The 21,198-nt window shown below is 39.7% G+C and overlaps 2 long non-coding RNA genes across 2 annotated transcripts in view; one reads left to right on the forward strand and one right to left on the reverse strand.

Annotated features, from left to right (window-relative positions):
• The window catches only part of LOC106038484 (uncharacterized), a 182,683-nt gene that overhangs the window by 93,037 nt on the left and 68,448 nt on the right, over positions 1-21,198 (reverse strand). The window lies entirely within an intron of this gene.
• On the forward strand, positions 4,838-7,302 carry LOC106038481 (uncharacterized). The gene is made up of 3 exons (XR_001208653.3): positions 4,838-4,974; positions 6,424-6,641; positions 6,980-7,302. It is a non-coding gene; the product is annotated as an uncharacterized lncRNA (long non-coding RNA).

Genomic DNA, 21,198 nt, shown 5'->3' on the forward strand with positions numbered 1-21,198 from the left:
TGTGTGTTTGTAGTATCATATTTAAAAAACACAGCTGAAAACTCATAGTAGAGTCAAAGAGTCAAACACTCAAAAACTGGGAAATATCAAAGGCAAATTTAAGTTGGTCTAGTTATGTACATGCATGACATGGGTGACAGCATGCTTAGTTATGTGATTGCACCTTTCTTTCTTGGGACCATTACAGACTCCTATCCAGATCTCCTCCATCTTCCTGCCTTCTGCTGCCATTCTTCCCAATCAGCTTTCATACTAGCCGTGTCTCTTTCCTTCTTTTGGGCTTTTCAGGCTTGCCCTTCACACTGTATCTAGCTAGCCTATCCATATTTCTACTGTTATTTCAAGCTTTGGCCCTAAGTCCCAACTGGACTGTAGAAACAGCTTTTGCCCAGTTCCTTCACCTATTCAACCCCATACCTCCTCCTCTGGTGTTTCTCCTCTGAACGTCCTTTTTCGGCCCTGATTTGCAGTAATGACTCTGTATCTGCCACTTCAAGTTTCCTTTACTCGGTTACTAATCTGGTTTCAGCATACTATCTCAGCTCCATTTACAGTTTCTTGCCTAGCCAGAAGTCCAAGCCTCTCTTGCTTTAGTCAAATCTGCTTCATGTCCTTTATTTTCTCTCTGGTTTACTAGCTTACATTAATAATCTCTTTACTCAGTTCCAAATCTCACTTTTGTTCTGATCTGTCTGCCACATTGGCGCTGACCCCACTTTTCCAGAGAGCACTATTCTCTTTGCCGCCTAGTCCACTCTTCTGCAGCCTTGCTGCTCCCAGTTCCAGACCCATGTTCCTTTTAGTCCCCAATAGCTTCTAGATCATGTCTGTCCTTGTCTGTCAGCACTAGTAGCAAGTTCCTTCCTCAGTTGCACTCTCCAGCTCTGGATACTGGAGATACACTCTGCACTCTGATGAGACAACTTTCTGGAGATGTGGGTGCTGGTAGCAGAGGGGCAAACAAGAATCCTTGTGCTCACAAAACTCCTACCCGGACTTTCTCCATGGCCCTGGCTCAAGCCCCTGCAGTGCAGGAATAACCTCCTAACTTCTTGGCTGGGACATGCTCTACGTGGATGCAGGGCTTGGGGGTTTATTCTGGGAATTCAGCAATTAAAACACTATCAGGTCTCTACAGAATATATGTGAACTGCTTTCTTAATATGAATGTATGTTGCCCAGTGCAATACAAATCTGTGATTGGCACTTGGGAATGTGAAAAAGAAAAGAAGCACGGGCAGAACTTTAGCAAATACAGGCACTTTTCATGACAATGGTAAAAAGGTAAGTATTTCAAAACAAAAAAAATATTTTTCTGAGCCTCCTTCTCAGGAATGGCCAGACCCTATTGGCTCTCGTTTTTACACAAGCAGACACGGTACCTTAGCAGAAAGCAGACAGCCAGCACGAGGGCTGCCAGCCCAGGCTGCCCAGGTGGGACAGAGCGAGAGCAAGGGGACACAGGCCTGGCAGCGGCAGGGCTGGGCGGCTTTGGGAACAGCCGCTGCCACTGCCCCCGGGGGACGCAGCTGCTTTGGGTAGCAGGTCCTGTCTCTGCCTCTGGCTGACTAGATTGTGTTTAATGGGTGTGAACCCTGGCCTCCATGTGGTTCTGAACCTCTTCCAGACTTAGAGACCTTCCTCACAGGAAATTTAAGTTTTACTGTTCTTTGGCTGTGCTTTGTGGGAACGCAGATCGGTGAAATATGCCGGACTACATGAAGGGGAAATGTTTTCTAAGGACCAGTTTTCTTCCCTGCAGCCATGTGGGAGTACATGAGCCAAGGATGCAGAAAGTGTTAGCAGAGGTGTAAAACAACAATAAAGGTCTTGGCCTTAGAAAAAAATAAAAGTACTCTGAATGATCTTTGCATTACTAATCTGTTTAGAGCTGCAAAACAATTTTTGTTGACAAATTTATTTTGTTTTACATTATTTGTCCTAAAAATTGAACCATGGAACAGGGTTTTCTTTTTCCCCCATATGGAGCATCTTTTTTTTTTTTTTTTTTTCCTGGCTAATGCTTTGAAATTTATTTTGGAAGAAGACTGCAATTAGTGAAGGGTGCAAGACTGAACCATGTGTGTCACTCAGAGCTGCCAGGGAGAAAATACCAAGCCCTGCAGACACCATGGTATTCTGTTGCCTAGAACATATGGTATGTTGCAAGATACAAAGTTTCTGCCCTTGAAGGAATAATGAGTCTTTATGTAAAGACTGAAAGAATAATAACTTTTTCTGTAAAGACTGAAAACTCAATGTGAGGAAATGCCACCTCTGAAAATAATGCACAGCAAGCTTAGCATAAATCAAAGTTTAAAAAACATTTTTTTTTTAAATCAGTGACGGATGCAGGAAAAAAAAAAATGTTCTGTTTACACATGACTCAGAGCCCCATTTTCAGTCTTCCATTTTCCCTAGACAGATTCTACAGCTATGTAATAGCTTTACATTTTAGAAGTCTAGTAATTACTTTATATACCTCCTTTGTTGAGCTTTGTGTTATCCCCAACCCCTTCTGTGCCAGTATTCTTCCCATGTTGCATCATAAAATATAAGCTCTCTATGGAAGTACATTTCTTTTCCATTTTGCATTGCATTAACTACATTTGGAATACCCTCATTATACAAATAACAAGCATACCCACATAGAAGGAAAAATGTTTAAAATTATGTTCAGCATAATTCAAAGCATTAAAGAAAATAAAAAATAAAATGAAATAAACAGGAAATGCCAGAATGAAGAATGCCCAAGTGACATCAGCCCGCCCTTTAAAGAGGATACTAATCATTTTCCAAAGCCTCTCAAAACAAATTGCTGAGAGCAAAGGGAAAGGAACACTTGGGAATCATGGGTTCAAAACAACAGTCAGGAGGAGAGCACTGTTTAGATAGACTGTTTGATCCCTTAGGGCTTGTTTCCATCTCATTTCGTCATGCACCTCCTCCTCATAGCTTTTCTCTTATCCTAACACTTCAAATCTTTGCTCCAGAGAATGAAAGACTCTAGAGATTCCTGATGCACTTATGAAAAAAAGCAACAATGGAGAAAAACAATGCCGTTTTCCTAATCTTCTTCTTGGAAACATCTGTACCATTTAATCCGAAACATTAAAACAAAAAAATACAGGCTACGAGAGACGTGGAAAATATCAGTATAAACAGTTCAAATTTGGCAAATATAATTCAACTGAAAGTAGAGCCTTATAAAGAGATCTCTTAGGAAACCTTGAATTTAAGTGGGGGGCATTTAACAGCTTTGCGTGTAATAAAAGACTATATAAAAGACAATATAATGACTCAGTACATAACAAGCATAAAAGCAATGCAGTTATACGTTTTCTGTGGATGATATGGCCCTTCTAAACTCAAATTATATGTAAGTAAGAAATAAAAGATTGTCCAGACTTAGCAAATTAAAGGAAAAAAAATATTACAGTGACAAAGTAAAGACAAATCTAATGAAAACCTCAGAAATCCCATGCTGACCATTACTTTAAAAAGCAAACAATTTCAAGGCGTGAGTCAGTTTTTAGTTGCTGGCAGTAATCAGCAGATCAGTGAGAATTCCAATCTAAAAGCAAACAATGTCACAAATCGGCAATGCACCAGCTATGTTTATCAGCTCAGAAGCATTTTATTTTATTTTTTTTGTCATTGAAAACCTACACGTAGGACTCTCTAGTTCAAATGTTATTTCCATCTTAACAGCTGAACATGCAACCTGGAGACCCAGCAGATACACAGACACCTAAAAATCTTGATAGGCAAATCACTTAAAAATGCATTAAATTGAATGCTTTTGTAACAAATTCCAGCATCTGTCAGAACTAAACATTTCCTTATCTTTTAGTTTATGCACAAAAGAAGATAAAAATATTTAGAGCAGACAGAAGTATGAGCCTACAGCATGTGCTATGGGAGTCCTAAACCTGAACAGCTGAAGGACCTTTCCAAAGGGAGCAACCCAAGGAACCCTTCCATCGTACAGCAGACAAAGAGGAAAAACAGATGGGACTTACTCACATAAAGGGAGCATACCAAGTGTCCTGACAGACACTGGGAACAGTCACACACTTTAGGAAAATCCCTGAGTTATATTTCAGAAAGTGTATTTTTTATTTCTAAGACAGTCCCTGTTCCAGTGTCCAGCATATAGCCTAAGAAGCATGACGTAGTCAGGTAATTAATACTGGGGAATTAAATTCTTGAGGAGATACTCTATGTTCTTAGGACTGCAGCATCTCCTGCATATTAGGTGTGGAGAGCGGGTCATCTTGAAAACTTTACTGCTCCCTCTGTAGTTGCATGTAGGAAGCTATCAAGGAACTTCACTCTTGCAGAGGGAGTCAGCAGCAACCAAAATGAAGTGGTCTCAGAGTACCATCTGGCTACTGGAAGGGCAAAACTTCACTGACCCACTCCTCTGAAGAAAACAGTAAAGCTCTAAATCTTACTCCTGAAAATGCAGGTGAGCCACTTTTACCAAGGCACTAGGATTTCTCTCACTACAGGTAAAGCAGGTCAGCCTCACCTGAAGCCAGTCAGAAGCTATGGCCCCAGGTCAAGTAGTGGAGATGCAGAACAATAATTCTCGTCTGAATTACATGAGCAGCACTTGGCCGACACCAAATGCTAGTCAGCTGCATCTGATGCAGAGTGAGGTCCCTGAAAAACCACAGCAATGACCAGCTAAGTGACACCAGAGCGTGAGATACATCCAGATGAATGAACTTGTGATTGTAAATGAAGCTCAACTGAATTTCCTCTCTGCCCTGTGCAGAACTCTACTTGAAGGGCTGTCACCTTAGGTCAGAAAAGGAAAAGAAGGGGAAGTTTGCCTTTTCAATTTAAGGACAACGGAAATCATAATTCCTTCTTACTGCATGTGTCTGCTTCCTGGCTGGAGGAACAAAGCTCCTGGAATCTAAACCAGAGGAAATGCATTTGCCAATATAAGCCCCACAAAAACAGGTAAGTACGGACTCTTGAACTTGCTAGCCCTCATTCTATGCTATTCTTCAGTATTGGTTAGATTTTGCTGCTTCCATATGCTATTTGGTCAGGATTTTTTTTTTTTTTTAAAGGAGGGAAAATTCATCTTCATGTGTAAACTGTACTTGTTGGTTAATTTGTGCTGGCACCCAGGCAGCTGCCCGGCTCTCACAGCTGAGCACTGAATCTCCCGGAATGTAATTTGTAAGCAGCTCCCCTTATGGACTGGGGAAGAGTCAATGCTCCCATTTATTCAACAAAAGCTGGTCTCTCTGTAAAAGCATGGAAGTACTACAGATCTAATGTTATATACTACCTTCAGTTGGGTTCCTAAAAGTCTGGTTTTGTCATAAGTCTCTGGCAGTGCACCTTGGAAATTCCAAATCAAAGTTCCTCTTACTTAATTTATTACAAAAGTAAAAAATCAAAGCCCTTGCAAAGTCCAATAGAAAGTCTTCTTAATTCTGTTCAAGTGACAGGCTTTTCCCTCACCTTATCTACCGTGTGAAGTTTCTTTTTTATGATATTCTTTTTCATCCTCATGGAAAAAAAAAAATGTCTTGAAGTTATTACTCCTTTAATCAGAGTACTTGATTTGCAATAAGGTCATATACAGTGTCTTACAATTCCTGGAGAACCACACAGCTCTGAAGTGGATACTGAAACAGTATTAGTGTCTGTTTCCACTTATCCCATTCTAAAGTTCCTTTTTACTTAAGCTGCAGCTGGCTAGCTTGGCATTAAACGTCTTACTCACGGTGCTCATCAGTGTTTTCAGCCAAATACTGAAGGTGGGGTACAGTTAGCAAGGCTGGCATTCTGTGAAGTACTCTAGGCTAAAAATCAAAATTTAGCTACTAATCTGGGGTTCATCTTTTATTTTCCTCCCACATAAGACCTAACATCAGTCACTTTGTACCAAAAACTATTCGTGTGCTTAAAGCTAAACATGGTCTCAAGGAACTTGCTGTTTGGCACCTGTAATTTTTTTTGCACTGTGACTACAAGACACATTTACACCATGTTGCCTGTAGTTTCCCCTCGGTAACTCCCTCTCTTGGACCTCACAGAACGATATGCATGCAGAATTTACCCAGGCAACAAAAACAATGAATCCAGCTCCATATGCTTTATATGCGAATCAAGGAACACGTACGTGCAGTTGGACACTTATGTTTGCACGGATCTCCACTGGAAATGTGTTGGATACATGCCTGTAAAATCCTTACAGAAAAGGGGGTTTTAGAAAAAAACACAGGTTGCATGGGGCTGCAGTCCAGGTCATCATATCATTGTGTTAGTTGCAGTTCTTTCATTACTATCTCATAAAAGTTTCTTCAGGAAGACTACCTAATTTGCTATGTCCATACTTGGCATACTAAATTGAGTGCCATAACGAATATACTCTTAATCTCTGTTTCTTTTCAGACTGTGAACTTAGGACCACTGAACTGCTTCTCCAGATGTGCAGAAGATGAAAAGGAAACTTATAGGCAGTGTAAACTACACAGCAATCTAGATATGAAAGGGTCAACAAATCAAAGAGTGTTGAAAGCAATTGCTCTAAACGAATAAATGGTCAAAGATCACAAAAGCTAGATGTCCACTCTTACAACAGGGTTTTGCAAGAAGGCTCTCCACACAAGGTGAAATTAACAGTTTATATTCCTATTGAGACATAAGAATTCTAACATTTTATTTTTAAATTAAAACCAAGCCTTTCTATCCTAAAGCTGATGTTCTTAGTTTCACTTTTTTTAAAAAGCACAAAAGAGATTAGACTAAATGTAATTTGCATTTAGTTTTGCAGACACTTAGATCCTACCAAAAGGTAGGAATATAATAAATAAATAATATTATAATTATTATTACATAAATAATAAATAGATTTCTAGCTTCTCATGCTGCTCTCAGAGATTTGGGAGAATGTTCATTTTTTCAAATACTAAACACAAATGCACAAAATTTCTTTTATGGTTTACAGGCAACCCAAAGCAAAGAAAACAAGACCTGAAGCATTATCAACTTTGTTTCCAAGATTTTGTTCTTAAAAAGAATTGAATTACATTTTTCAAAATATGTTGTCACTTTGAGTTAAAAACAATATTAAACATGTATTTCAAAATGTTTTAATTATTCTCTTATTCATCTTAGATGACAATCTGATTAATCTGGATGGTCTCAATTAACATTTTTGGACTATAGCATTTTTTTAAAGCAATATCCTGAACATTTTTTAAATCCACCTTGAGTTGTGCGTGTGAAACCGCATGTTCATAACGGCGCGTTCTGCACAGCTGGTGTACAGAGATGAATTGCTCTGTGTGAAACCCATGCTGTTTATAGCACCGTTCCTCAGATTAAGATATACAGAAGAAGTCATTAACAAGACAGCAGTTGCCAGTGATTCCCCCACTAGCATAACCCTCTCTACCATTTGCAGGACATCTGGAGCAGCATCTGAATTCAAAAGCATTTAAATATGCTTGTGGAAACAAATGAAAGCTCTGGAGTGTGATTTATTTCTATTTCATTCCAAATTCATACTGCTGAACCTTTTACAGAAAGCAAGAGAGCTAAACTGAGAGAAACCTGAAATCGCACATGCCTTCTGACCAAACCAGCATTAGGGTGCTATTTGGTCTCCTGGCAGAAGCGGACAAGGTCCTGGTCTGAGGATGAGTGCTGTGTATCCCTGCCTGCTGAGAAGAGAGCATGTGCATGGCCCAGGACCTCACCAGCAGTGTCAGGGGGTGACATCTCTCAACACTTCTCCCTGCCCACCTGTGGATCGCAAAGTTGGGTGGGCTTGCTCCACAGGCAGCCATTGTGGCACTTAAGCAGTGTGATGAAGTTGTGGGCAAAATCACAAAAGCTCTTGGAGCAAATGGCTTCAGAAACGAGGCATGTTTGTAAAGAATAAAGAACACTTCTCATTCTCTGTGTCACCTTAATTGTGTGGCCTGGCTGGGTAAACCTAGGCAGCTAAGAGGTTTCACAGCAGAAGCATTTCCCCTATTCTTGGGTGTAAAATAGGACTTCCTGAACACTGCATCAAGCACTGCAAGCTGGTGCTCTTTAACAAGCTGCATATACAGTACGAAATCTGTAAATGCCGATTTGCTATTTCACACAGTGCTAATATTAGGTTTAACCAAGGCAAACTGGAAAATCCATTAAGCTGTATAAAACAGTGACTACAGTTTGAAATAAATCTTCATAAGTCTCCAAAAAAGCACATACAATTATCAGGTTGTAAAAGAGGTTGAAATGCTATAGGTGTTGATATTTCTTCGGAGAGGGTAGGTTTATAGACATGCTTAAATGTGTATTCACTGGAAGACTCCCCAGAGGAGATAGTGGTAGAACAGAAGATCCCCTTCCTTCCAGTTTTGCTGTTATGCTCATCCATACAATAGTGGTTGATCCCTGGCTTGTAGATGACACGCATACCTTTTCTGTGTGAAAATTAAACATCTGGGAAGAAGAGGAGGCAAGTTCTTTGTCACATAGAAACTGATTTTCCGTGATAAAACTGACAAATACATTAGCTAATCTTCTTGGCAGATAAATATGAAGGGATTATATACAGAGAGATCTTCGATGATCAGCTGGTTCAATGAAAGGTATGAGGTAATTCAGAGATACTAGACTGTCACTTAATTTAGCTCATCTGGTGCATAAATCTCCACTGCATCCCTCTCTGAGAGTGCTGAAAAGGGATATAAAAGGTGAATTAGGAGTTTCTGCTGTTAGCACATAGCTTTGTGGCCTTATATAGTATCTTTGTAAAGAATATAAAATTTTTATCCTGTGCTCTGACCTCTCCAACTGCAAGTGGTAATATATACTCATATTTCCAAGTAGTTTAATCTGGAAAGTATAATGCAGCACCAGTGCCTGTTCTGGCCTTTGATCATCTTCTCTTGAATCCTTGCCAGTGGGCATACATGATGTGAAAACAATCGAACATATGAAAGGAAATAAGGGAAAACATCAGAAAAGCAGAGCGCTTAGCTTTCAGATCTTGGACTTATCATCCGAGCCCTGGTTAAAACCATAAAGGATTTGCACTATAATCTTGGACTCTGCACTCTAATTCACTGCATGTCTGAAGATATTTGAAGCCAATAGCCCAGTGTGTATGTTTTTTTGTTTGTTTATTTTTAAGGGGATTGACAGCAAAGCACAGGTTTCAGACCCACCACAAACCAAAGCATATTAATTTGTATACCCTTTTCTCAGGATTCCCAAACCAGAAATAGAAAGGCTGCAGAAACAACTGCAATTTTCCCCTTTTCTACAAAAGGAGATGTAGGGGTAGAATAGTGTGTCCAAGCATTCAGATAAGAGAATGGCAGAGCTGACTTTGAATCTGTCTGTTTTTCTGACTGCTCCTATGTCTTTCTACTTCCTCAAAGGTTTCCGCTGGTACGCTCAGCTCTTCCAGGTCCCCTTTCCACATGCCTAGCAATGGTGCTCCAGGAGCCAGTTTCTGTGCATGTGCTGTCCTACCCATCTGTAGCCATGCCCATCATGATGGTATTGGGTAGATGCTGATGCCTATACTTGCTGTCACCATTTTTATCACAGTACGAAGGCAACAGCAGTTAAGATACACAATTTGCATGCATACTGTCTATCTGTGACTTCTCCTACAGAATCTGAAGTGAATTTCGTGGATTTGTTTTTGACGAAGACAGCAGTGCTGCAAAGACCAGACTTGTTCAGGTCTCTCTGTCTTCATCTATAGTGTCTTGACTACTACGTGGAGGTTTGTGAAATTAAAGTTTGACAGTGTGTCCAGCAGGCATCTTACTGATGTCTCTATAGATCACAGACAAGAAAAATATAATGCAACCTTGATAAATTCCTCAGCTACATAACCTTTTTGGCAATTCTCATTTGCAAGTGGAAAAAATCATAACCTAAATCAATATGCTACCATTGCTGATGTTCTCAGCAGCCCACCCAGTGGAAATCAATGAAAACGGTTGAATAGTTAAGCCCATTACTCCACTTTATTCCTAGTTTATGTGTGAACTGTTCTCACGTACCACCTTCCCTGACCGTGTCCCTTCCTCAGGATGACAGCTACAGCATCTCACTTTCCACTGATGGTGAAGGATGGTAAGATGCCAACTTTCCAAATGTCTGCAGTGGCTCCTGCGTGTGGTCCTGGGGCATGACAGCAAGGAAGCTGATTTGGTAATTCGTCAATTCTGAGGCAGAAGATGAGGCTACACAGAGAACTGATGTTCAGCCCTCTTTTTTGATGAAACATTTTTTCTTCTGACAGAGTGGGCCCTTTACCTGTCACCAGTCAACTGAAAGATCAGACATACCATGTCCCTCAAGCACCTACTCATTCCTCATCTACAAGACCTTTTCCCTAAAATTATTTGAATCCACTTGCTATCTTTTGTTCTTTGAAACTGCTCCTCTCTGGACCACCCACTGCCCTTTAGAAAATGGCATTTATCCAATGACATGCTGAGAAAACTTTTCAAGTGCTGGCTTTTCTTCATCTATAGCCGCCCAGATCCTGTTCTTTCACCTACTAAAGCCACTGGCGAAACTCCATATGACTTCAATGGAAGCAGAATCAGGTCGCTGATGAATAACTGCCCTTCTTCCACCAAAAACCAACATCAAACACAGAGTTGGTAACTGTGTGGGCCGGTTATTTTTCTCTATTGTACTTTTTCTCTATAAGAATACTGCAAAAGTATTGTAACCGTATAATGCTGTACGTGTCTCTAACACTATTTTTTGATTCTTACATGAAGTACTTGGCTTCTGCCATTTTCTCTCTTTTGATTTCAGGTTCACATGCCAACAACCACTTGCAGGAGAAAAAAGGACTGACGCTCCTGGCCAAATGAAAAAGTACATTCCTGATATGGCATCCAGCTGAGAACTTGAGTAGGAAGTAACATACCCAACAGGCATCCTGTATCTCCCTCCAACCCATCATCCACCAATTTTCTGTTCTCTCAACACTCTCAGAGACTAAGGATCAGCAGTTCCTTTACAGGCTGAGCTTGCTCCAAGATATTTTATTACCTTAACTGTTTGTTTATACTGGTGGTTGCTGAACGCAACCCTACAAAGGCATGGATGAAGAGAGAGGAAAAGGTTTCAATTCAATAAGCTGGCCTGAATCTCAGCCTAAAACGTGTGCTGAACTGTTTTATGAATTACAGCTTTGTGAAGAGTCTCTGCATCCTTTTGTCTTAGTGCACTGCTTGGTTGCTTTTCTTCACCCAGTTCTGCCTGGTTAATGTCAGGTGCTGCTCTGCCCACCAGAACTTCCCTGCTGTTGGCCTCTCAAGTAACAGCCTTTCCCTGCGATCCCTCTCCCTTGTCCTGCTGCAACAGCAGACGTTCCTGATGAGGGATGAATGCAGCACTCCTTGCAGGAACATGTGTTCATGACACGCCTACAGCCTCCAGGAAGACTTGCTGGCCTCTCTGTGCAGCTAGACTTGTATTTTGCTAGAGCTGGCAAACTTTGCTGGAAAGGGGAATAAAAACAGTCATATAGGCTCAGTGTTGCATACTATCAAAATAGCCGTCAAAGTAAACTCTAGCAGTGAACGTAAGCCATGATAGTTACGGCCTGTGCTGTGAGCCTCCACCAAAACACAGAGACTCAGGATCTGGGAGTTCTTCTTGATCTCTCACAGAGCCAGCCAGCTAAAAAAAAAAAAGGGAAGCTTGAATACTGTCATGAAAGGTTTTGGAATGCCTTTAATCATTGCAAACTGTATTAATTATGGAGACAAAAATCAAGCTGGCTTACGTAAATGTCATTATGGAAAATCTAAAAATATGACGAAAGGTAGACTGACATTCCTGTCATCTTGCTTAATCACATATTAGTCTTTTATTTACCAATGAATCCCCATGGATGTTTAATGATGTCAAGGGCACATTTTAATGGGAACTAAGATTATCCAGCCAATACTTGTGAATTTGCAATATTGAGTAATTCTCAGGGTTGATTTTTATTAGTAACATCCTGTTACAAAACAGATAGCAGATCAGTCAGTGTTCTACACATTTTTATCTTAGGCCAAAACTATTTTCATTTATTTCTTGTCCAAATGAAGTGGACTATTTAGTCAGAAAAGGTACCATTACCACTCCCCACACACATCAGCCACATTTAAGTATACTTATATAGAAGAGAATTACTTTTTTATATTGTCATAAGTCAAAGAGAGTAAGAATACTTGGGTTTTATTGTTTTAATTATTACTTTATTTTATTGTAATTATTATTTTAAATGACTTTTATTTTGCAAAATAATCACCGTATGGGGTAATTTGGATTTTGGCTAAAAAACCCACCTGGGTTTCTAATAAAGTATAGAACTAAACAACCCCTTAATTTAAAACAACAACTAGACTTCAAGATTTCAAGAAAATTCTGATTCTGACAGCCATTCTGTGTCCTAGGACCATTTTGGTGCAACACTCCGTGCAGGCATTAACAGATCTAAAGTTTGTGAACCTAGAGATTTTAAAAATGAGTTCAGTAATGACTCACAAAGAACTCAAAAAAAAAATTGTCTTTTTGATTAAGGTCAGCTTCATAAACAGCCAACTTGGCATCCCTAATAACTAAGCTTACCAAAAAGCCTGTGGGGATATAACGGCATGGCAGGTCACATCTCTGGCCACAGGCCACCAGAGATGAGGCACTGCATCACAAGACTTGCAAAATGTTAGATGTCTTTGTTAGACCCACAATCTCTGTGAAATGCTGTGCAGGTATCAGCTCTCAGTTTCCTTTCTTCAGAAGCTTTGATAATTCAACCATATATTCTCCTTAGACTGACCACATTCCTATTTTGACTTCTTCAGTGTTAACAGGCAAGACATTTTTTGAAAATCTCATCATAACTCTTATTTGTTTTTTTCCATTTCACCAGTCACGTTCCCCCAGGAGACCCAGAAAGAATCTTACCCTACAGTCATAACTAGAACAAAAATAATTGCACTTTTATCAGGACTTCTTCATAGAGGGAAAAATCCTCTTTCATGGATTCTTCGACATCTAAGCAAAACTTCCAGCTGCCTCAAGCAGCCCAGGACCTCACCTTTGTTTTATGTAGAGAAGACAGGTGTCTGTGAGAGGCTATGAAAAAGCCTGTAAGAATGACAGAGAAAGAATAGTTTGATCACTGAGAAAACATGATAGAGCATTAGAAGCCTGAACTGGCTTCCCTCCTGACAGAGGGGTATCAACCACACTGTGGGCACTCGAGCAATATCAATAGCAGCGCCAAAGGATATGGGATAATGAGGAACAGGAATATGTGCTTTTCTGTGCTTCAAAATGAGGCAAGAGTTTCCAAAACAAATGTTTCAAAGGCAGAAATGCCCATGCAAACCACTGATGTATAACTCAGCAGGCCAAATGATAAATAACTATCTGGGAACTTGCTCTGAGGTGTTTATTTCTCTACAAGCAGTGGACCTTTTTTGCTTTTTAAAATCATATTCAAAAACTAAATTCACATGCTTAAAATTTACTTTAGAATTGGACAACTACCTCAACAGAGCTGATTCCATGATGCTCACTGGGAGTACATCGCGAACTGTGACAGCAACATCAGCTGAGCATCCTCACAGACTCCACGTGCATCAGGACTGCAAGAGCTATTTTCATTTTAGTCCTCCAAGTCCCTCTGCACATTGCCTTTCCTCCAGAGAGAAAATGGCAGAGATTGCAATTCAAGCAGAAAGGCACAGATCCTGAAGAGTAGTTAGAGCAGTGAAATCCCACTGTAGTACCTGCATGTTTCCAAAGCATTTTTTTTGTAGGACTGATATCTATGAACACGGTGGTTTTACACAGCCATGGCTACGAAAAGAACTTTTTGCTCACACAAATGGCACTCCATCACATCATTATAAGGGAAAATGAATGGGGTATGTGACTGGCAGGGTAAGGGAAAGAAACAGCTGGATGTCATATAGCGAAATGTAAAATGCCTGGACCACACTACTGAAGGCATAAAGTCATTTCAACAGGACCACATCCTATCAGCCTCTAAGTCTCTGCCAGACACCACAAAGGAATTAATAACATTATAAACTAAGATAGCAAAAAACACAAACCACACTCCTTGCAGTGTTTTGATCCTCAAGAACTTAATGACAGACCATTTCTTTTAAAATGGGGTCCCTGTTAGTATGTTAATGTGACTTGAACAACTTTTACACAGCACGATGATGCAAATAAAACTCTAGAATAGATATTAGCACTCAGAAAAATATGGAAGAAGTATAGATATTAGCTAGTCATGGAATGTGAAGAAGTTGGCTACTCCGTTTCAGTACTTCAAAAAGTAACTGCAACACTCCATTAGAGAGGTGTGTGAGAGGAGCATCAGAACTACGCAAAGGACTTAAGTTTATTATTGGTGAGTAAGCAGCAGTGGTTTCCAGCATGATTTTATCAGCCTGTACAGAGGAGACCAAACGCTGAATTCTGATGAATTCAGACTGAATTCTGGAATTATATTTACAACGGACTATGGATTCAACAAGGCCAGCACTATTTGTCTGTTCACAGATTACACATACCTTCAACGTCATGAAATAGGTTAAGCAAACTAATGTTGACCCATAGTTTGGTCATAGTATTTGAAATAACTAGTGCTTTACATTTTCATTCCTCCTGCTGTGAAGGTTGTATGAGTCATGGCTTCAGCTTGCTGCCTGAGCAGATAACCCTGTTTTAAACGAACATGTGGGAGTGGGCTTCTGAATGCGTCTGGTACGAATTTTGATACACATCTATGTCTACAATTCAAGACATTGTTCAGCACTGTCTCTGCAAAATTTCTTGCTTTGTCTGAATAGTGGTGAAAAAGTTAATAGGGGCCATCATGACTTCCGTGTAAAATTTTGGATTTTGTTTAAACAAATATTCAAGATAATTTTTGCACACAACCTGCCTACTTCTACTCCCAATGAAGTTTGGTTCCAGTGGAATTGGTACAAATAACCACCTTAGAATTCCACTTTTTAAACACTCTCTAACCTCTCTTATCCAAATTCTTCTGTGATGTTCTTTCATCTTTCAAGAAATTATAAACCTACACAGACGTGCCCCTAAACAGATTTACAAGCAGAGTTTCTATGTGAAACACACTGTTTGCCTTTTTACTTACTTAACAGAATTACACTATGTGAGCAAAATAAGATATCTTGCACCATCACATGAAATAGCTTTCCTTTACTTAGATTTATTTTTACATACCATGCTTAATTTCACTGTGACTGTTTAATATCAAAGTGTTTAGGGAAAAGAATCATTCTTATAAAATATAGCTGAGCATTCTATAAAAATGATATAAAACAATGATAGGTATGGTGCTACATAATTATATAACACAATGTAATATTATTTTCAATAAAAAAAATAAGTTAATATTATTTGGGATATTTGTATTGGCTTTTCAAATCAACCCAAAATCAAGGGTTAGCTCTCTGTAATTACTACTGACAACTATTGGTTGGTGGATCTTCTTACTTCCACTCAAATTGTAAAAAAGCTAGTGAGTAGGAATGAGTAAATAATTGCTATTCGATTGGCAGGAATAAAAATAAATATTAGACTGAACCAATTTGTTCTGTTTTGTTTACTTTCTTTTCTGGAAAAAAAATATTTTCCTACACATAGAACATTTCATTTGACTACTGACAGGATGCTGCATTCTGGGACAGTTGTGCAAAAAGCAAAGGAAGAGCAAATGGGAGAATATGCTCCTTTTTTGTCTCAGAGTCCCAAAGCCTCCTCATGGGGCTTGTATACATTCCTCAAGTCTAGTCATTCATCTCCACTTATCTCTTCTTGTTGAATGCCAAAATGTAAATTGAGCATTTAATTTGACCTACCAAAAAATGTAATTTATTCACATTGGGCAGGAAAAAGAAAACTCCGTTCAGATCTGACTTTTTAAATATTTAGCTATCGAATCAAAAATCAGTCATTAGCACAATCTTCAGTGGAGGAAATCTGGGCTGAAGTTAGTATTTTTACATATGAGAGAAGACCCAACTTTGTGAGGATTTACACTGGGAATATATATGTACTTTGGATGCATATGCACTATATCTGGAGAAGAGTGGAATGACCATCTATCTACAGAGAATAACAAAATATTTCAATTTTCAAGAAAAAGACCCTACAAAGTTATACAATCTTAATCTAAGAGGAATGTTTCCCATTCAGACAAGAAAATGCTTTTGGAATGATAAGGACAAAAGTTACTTTCCTGAATGACCAAAGCTGAACTCACAGCTGGACTGCTGAAAGTCTTTATTTTCTTTAATTTTAATTTTGTAAGATCACAGGTTATAAATCATCATTAATTTGACAGTCTGGCTTTATGTAGGTTTCATTTAGCATGCTGGCATGCTGTATTTGACTCAGGAGTTAAAAGAAATTGTAGCAGGGCTCCAAATTCATACAAGTTTCCCTCACATTATCAAATCTTCACATGTTTTTAAAAATCTGCTCACCAGTTTCAAAAGTTCAGTTGACTTGACTACCCCTATTGCTGTCTCATTTGGAGTTCACACTCCTGGCATAAGTATTAGCAGGATATGATTTAAAGGTTTCACTCTTACGAACTTACAAATTCTTTGGAAAAGGCAAATACCTCTCATATCTTAAGATTAGAGACTAGACGAGAGAGAGAGAGAGAGAGAAAGAAGTGTTGAAATATGCTACAGCAACGGATGCAAAGCTAAGGCTCAACTTCGCACCTTGGTGTAAGACTCCTTCATTGTACCAATGCATTCTGCACCCTGAAATGCCACCTTGTATCAATGTTTTGTTATCAAAGTTCCCTTCAATCTTTTGTCAGCACAGAAGTGTATTCTAGGTTCTAGATACTATTCTCTCTCTGTCCTCCAAATTAACTCCAAATTTCTGCCACCACCCAGGGAGCTGCCCAAACCCGCTCTCTGTAAACAACAACAAATGTACCATTCTTCTCTCAGCCAAGAATTCAGAAGACGCCTGACTTGATTCCCCTCTAAGCTGTTCACTTTTTTGTCTAGAGTTCCTTTTCTCCGGAGAAGACTTTCTTCTGGCACTGCCTTCCTGTCTCCAGCTACAAGCCAACACAGAGCTGAATACTGAGTTCAACTCCCTGTCACCACTGACAGAGAAGTCGAGGAGAGAGTTCTTGCCCGTGCTCAGCCTATTTCCTCCCCTGACATTACTCAGCCTCGGGGCACTTGTCTCCCAGGCACAGGCAGTCTCATGACTCCAGGCTATCTTATCTTGTAGACAGCCAGTAACTTCTTAGGGCTTTTTCATTGGAGTGGCCCTTTTACTGTCTAACATTTGATATGATAAAACAACTGAGGGAACAAAAAGAAAGAGGAGGATCTTAGCAAAGGAGAGAGGGAATATTATCAATGTGTATAAATACCTGAGGGAAGGGAGCTAAAAAGATGGAGCCATACTTTTCTCAGGGGTGTGCACTAACAGAACAAGAGGTGATGGGCACAAACTGAAATACGAAAAACTCAGCTTAGAGTAAGAATTTTTTTTTTTACTATGAGAATGGTCAAACACTGAAACAAGTACCCAGAGAGGTTGTGGAGCTGGAGACCTTTAGAGAAGTCCAACCTCAGCTACTCTGTGATTCTGTGACAAAGACAGGTAAAAGGGATGCAAGTGTGGGGAGGGAGAGATGAGATCCCGAATGAGAATGAATGAGAATACGGACTTATATGATGCAGGATGAAAGATGAAAATACACTTTAGGAAGCTGGAGAGAGAAAAGAAGAGGCAATATAGAAGAAAAAAAGCTGAGAGAAGCATAGTGGAGGACCTTAGCAGACAAGTCTAGAAACTTAAGGTACCAATGTTTATTGATTTATTTAAACACGCAAGCCAGTGTTCCCTGTGAACTGGCATCTCGACCTGGTGGAACTGTAAGGTTTTGTTTGGGCACTCCTCACACTACCAATCAGTGGGTGACAACCTAAACATCAGCTAGATAGACACTAAGCAAAGCAGTGAGCTAATTTATTAGTGTGGAAAGTTTAGTAACATGGAAGAAATGCCAAATTCCAGAAAGCAAGGAGACCTGCATGATCTGAAAAAGACTGCACACATTCTGTTCCATGTTTCCACCTGCTGTAACCCATATTTCCCCATCCCTACTCCTCTTCCTTCCAACTCTGACAAGGAGGTTAACACTGCCACCTTGGTGCCGTCTTGCACAGGCAACAGCCCATCCAGAGGGACTGGAGTGCTCTGATCCTACACAGCTGCTCAGTGCCTGGTAAAGAGGTCCCATTCTCTCCCTGCCAAGTTCCTTTCCTGAGTATACATTAATCACCTTGCTGTGTAGAAGATTCATCTAAGTTTTCAGGCTCTAGCAGCTCTTAGCTGTCACTGAAAAAGCCTTTCGCCAACTTTTCTTCCCTCTCTAGCAGGTTCTGAAATCCCCAGCTTGTGAAAGCTCAGCCCAATCCAGGAAAAAGGTGGCATGTAAAGAGATGAGAAACATGTGTTTCCATATGGGAAGGGGGTAATGCAGACTGCTAAACGAGTACAGATAGGTCTGAGCTGGCAGCTGTGGTAAAAGCAGTGGGAGGCTTGCCAAGGCATCACAAGGAGCTGACAAGGGAGTAGCAGATAAAAACTCAGATGTTAGACAGTCACTGTTCTTCCAGTTCCAGGTAGGCCTGGATTTTATTTCTCTTTGATGCAGCTCATGTGGATTTTTCTGTCTTGCAGAGGGTATTTGTTTAACTCAAAGAACAGGCCTATGGGAATGACATCCACACAACCAGCAGGACCAGAATGGCAGGTGGTCACTGAGAAGGGCTGAGAAGCTCAGGAAGAATAAAAGGCAGCACCTGCCTGGGTGAAATATTATTTCTAGCTATTCATTTACATCACTATTGAAACTATTTTTAAGGGCATGTTCATGGCACACGTTTTAGTCTTTCAAAAAATCTGCCTAAGGCATAATTAATAAGGTCCCAAAGAGCTGATATCAATACAGCCCTCTAAACATCCCTTAGAAACAAATATTATTTTTCTCACTGATCTCTTACCCTGTGAGAGAAGCATACACTACTTTCAGATACATTTAGCTGTTCAGCAATACAGCTGGCCCTACAGGAGTGCTTACTCAGTGACTGACTAGCATCTGGCATACAACCTTACAGAGTGTGATTTCTACCCAGAAAATGGCCAGATAAATCATACACCATGCAGGAGAGTGACACTTAGCACTTGTTTCACAGCATTTTTCATCTCCCAGTACCAGAAAGCTCTTGGACAGAGAGTAATATCACAGCTCCATTTTACCGTGGGGACCAGTGAGGCGGAGATAAGGGAAGCTATTGATGCAACTAAAATCAAAGAGCAAGCCAGAGGCAGAGCAAGCAGTAGGACCCAGATCTCCTGACTCCCAGGCTGCACCCTCCCACACTTCCTTTGGCAACTTAAATCTGCTAACTTCCCTACATATTTTGCCGAGTACCACTCAGGGTTTGTAAGCTTTTGATGGGTTAATTAGCACTAAAGCATTTTTTCTTCTGTGGTCTAGACATAGAAATATCCAGATTTTGTTTCCCTTGAAAGGCAGCCCATCCTGGAAAATGCACTTGATCACCCATTTCCATGTTTTTCTAAGGCCAGATGGGGCTAAACATGATTTGAAGATTTTTTTTTTCTTTTCCTTTCTTTAATGTTTCTTTTCCTTTCTCTCACTGACTAGCAGCTTGTCTGTTTTCTTTTGAGGATGATGCCAACTATAAAATAAAAAATGCAATTTCCAAGGTGGGGAAATTAGAGAATGATGGATTTACTGTTGCCAAGAAGAAATAATAATTCCTGGACCTAACAAATAAGTCTGAAAATAAAGAAGGGATTACTAAATGTTATATAATTTCAACAGTTTAAAAGCAGAAAGAACTTTCAAGAGACTGCCCTCATTTGTTTTTCTTTTTCAACATTCTGGAGACCATGGACCATATTCTTCACTTAGTTGTGGTGCTGTAAATATGTGGTCCTTACTACTCCATTTTAATTACCCCAAATATCTCTGATGTAGCAAAACAGGATCTCCCTCTCATCCTTCTCTGCTCTTCTATGTGTATGATTGCATGCAAATACTGCATTACAGGCCTGGGCCTCAGCCAGGCACTATGGAGCTAGACTTGAATTTTCCCACCCGGTAGGGGTTTCGTGTCTGGTGGGTTTTGCCTCTGAACTTAATGGTCCAAGTCCACATACTTCAGAATCTGGTTAAATCCTATTTACTTCTAAATATTTTTTTATTTTGAAGTGCAAATACAAATTTTCAACACATTCCTGAAGTACTTTCTCTAATATACATAAAATAAATACATAACAGTAAGTTTGAAAAAAGGTGTCATGGCACTCATTTGGGATTAGCTGTGCAATTCTTTCCTGGTGTTCCCATTTGAAAAAATACTCCAAATCTGTACTTATAAACTGCATATGCCACGCCACACAATCTCACATTCTCTTCTTCCTACATTACAAGTCGGTACCTGCTGGAACGCGCTGAGCTCCATTTCCTTTAGTCACAGACACACTGTCAAATACAGCCTACCCAATCATTTCACCATTACTCAGTAAAGCGCTGGCTATGTGAATGTCAAAACTGGCTGACCAAGACATTAGCCTATAGCAGAGGTGGGGTTTTTTATTTCATAAATCAGCTGTGCACTTGTTGATATAGACTGTGTAAGAGCAATAGTACTGTGTGCTCTGGATTTATTAATAAGATTTTATCTTTTTAAGTCAAACATAGGTTACTGCTTCAAATAATGTACTGCCAGAAACAAATTATTTTCATGCACTAAAATATGAATGTACAATATTAGGATTCATTCCAAATATTAATGCTTTGGGCACTTCACTCATATTTATTGGACATAAACACTGCATTGTGTTTCTCTTGAAGTCAAGTTTATGAATGCTGACACACAGTAGAGACATTTACATTCTTGAACAGAACTTGAAAAAAAATTGCTTCAAGCAGTAAAGCAAGTGTCAATGTGATAAATGTTTATGAAAAAATACTATTTTACCCCTAAAATAGTAGGATAAATGTTCAGAACACTTCTTCCTGATCTGCCAAGGCTTAATTCCAGTTCTTTCCTAGTGTTACTGCCACGA

The sequence above is a fragment of the Anser cygnoides genome, chromosome 1, assembly GCF_040182565.1.
Source record: "Anser cygnoides isolate HZ-2024a breed goose chromosome 1, Taihu_goose_T2T_genome, whole genome shotgun sequence".
Lineage (NCBI taxonomy): Eukaryota > Metazoa > Chordata > Aves > Anseriformes > Anatidae > Anser > Anser cygnoides.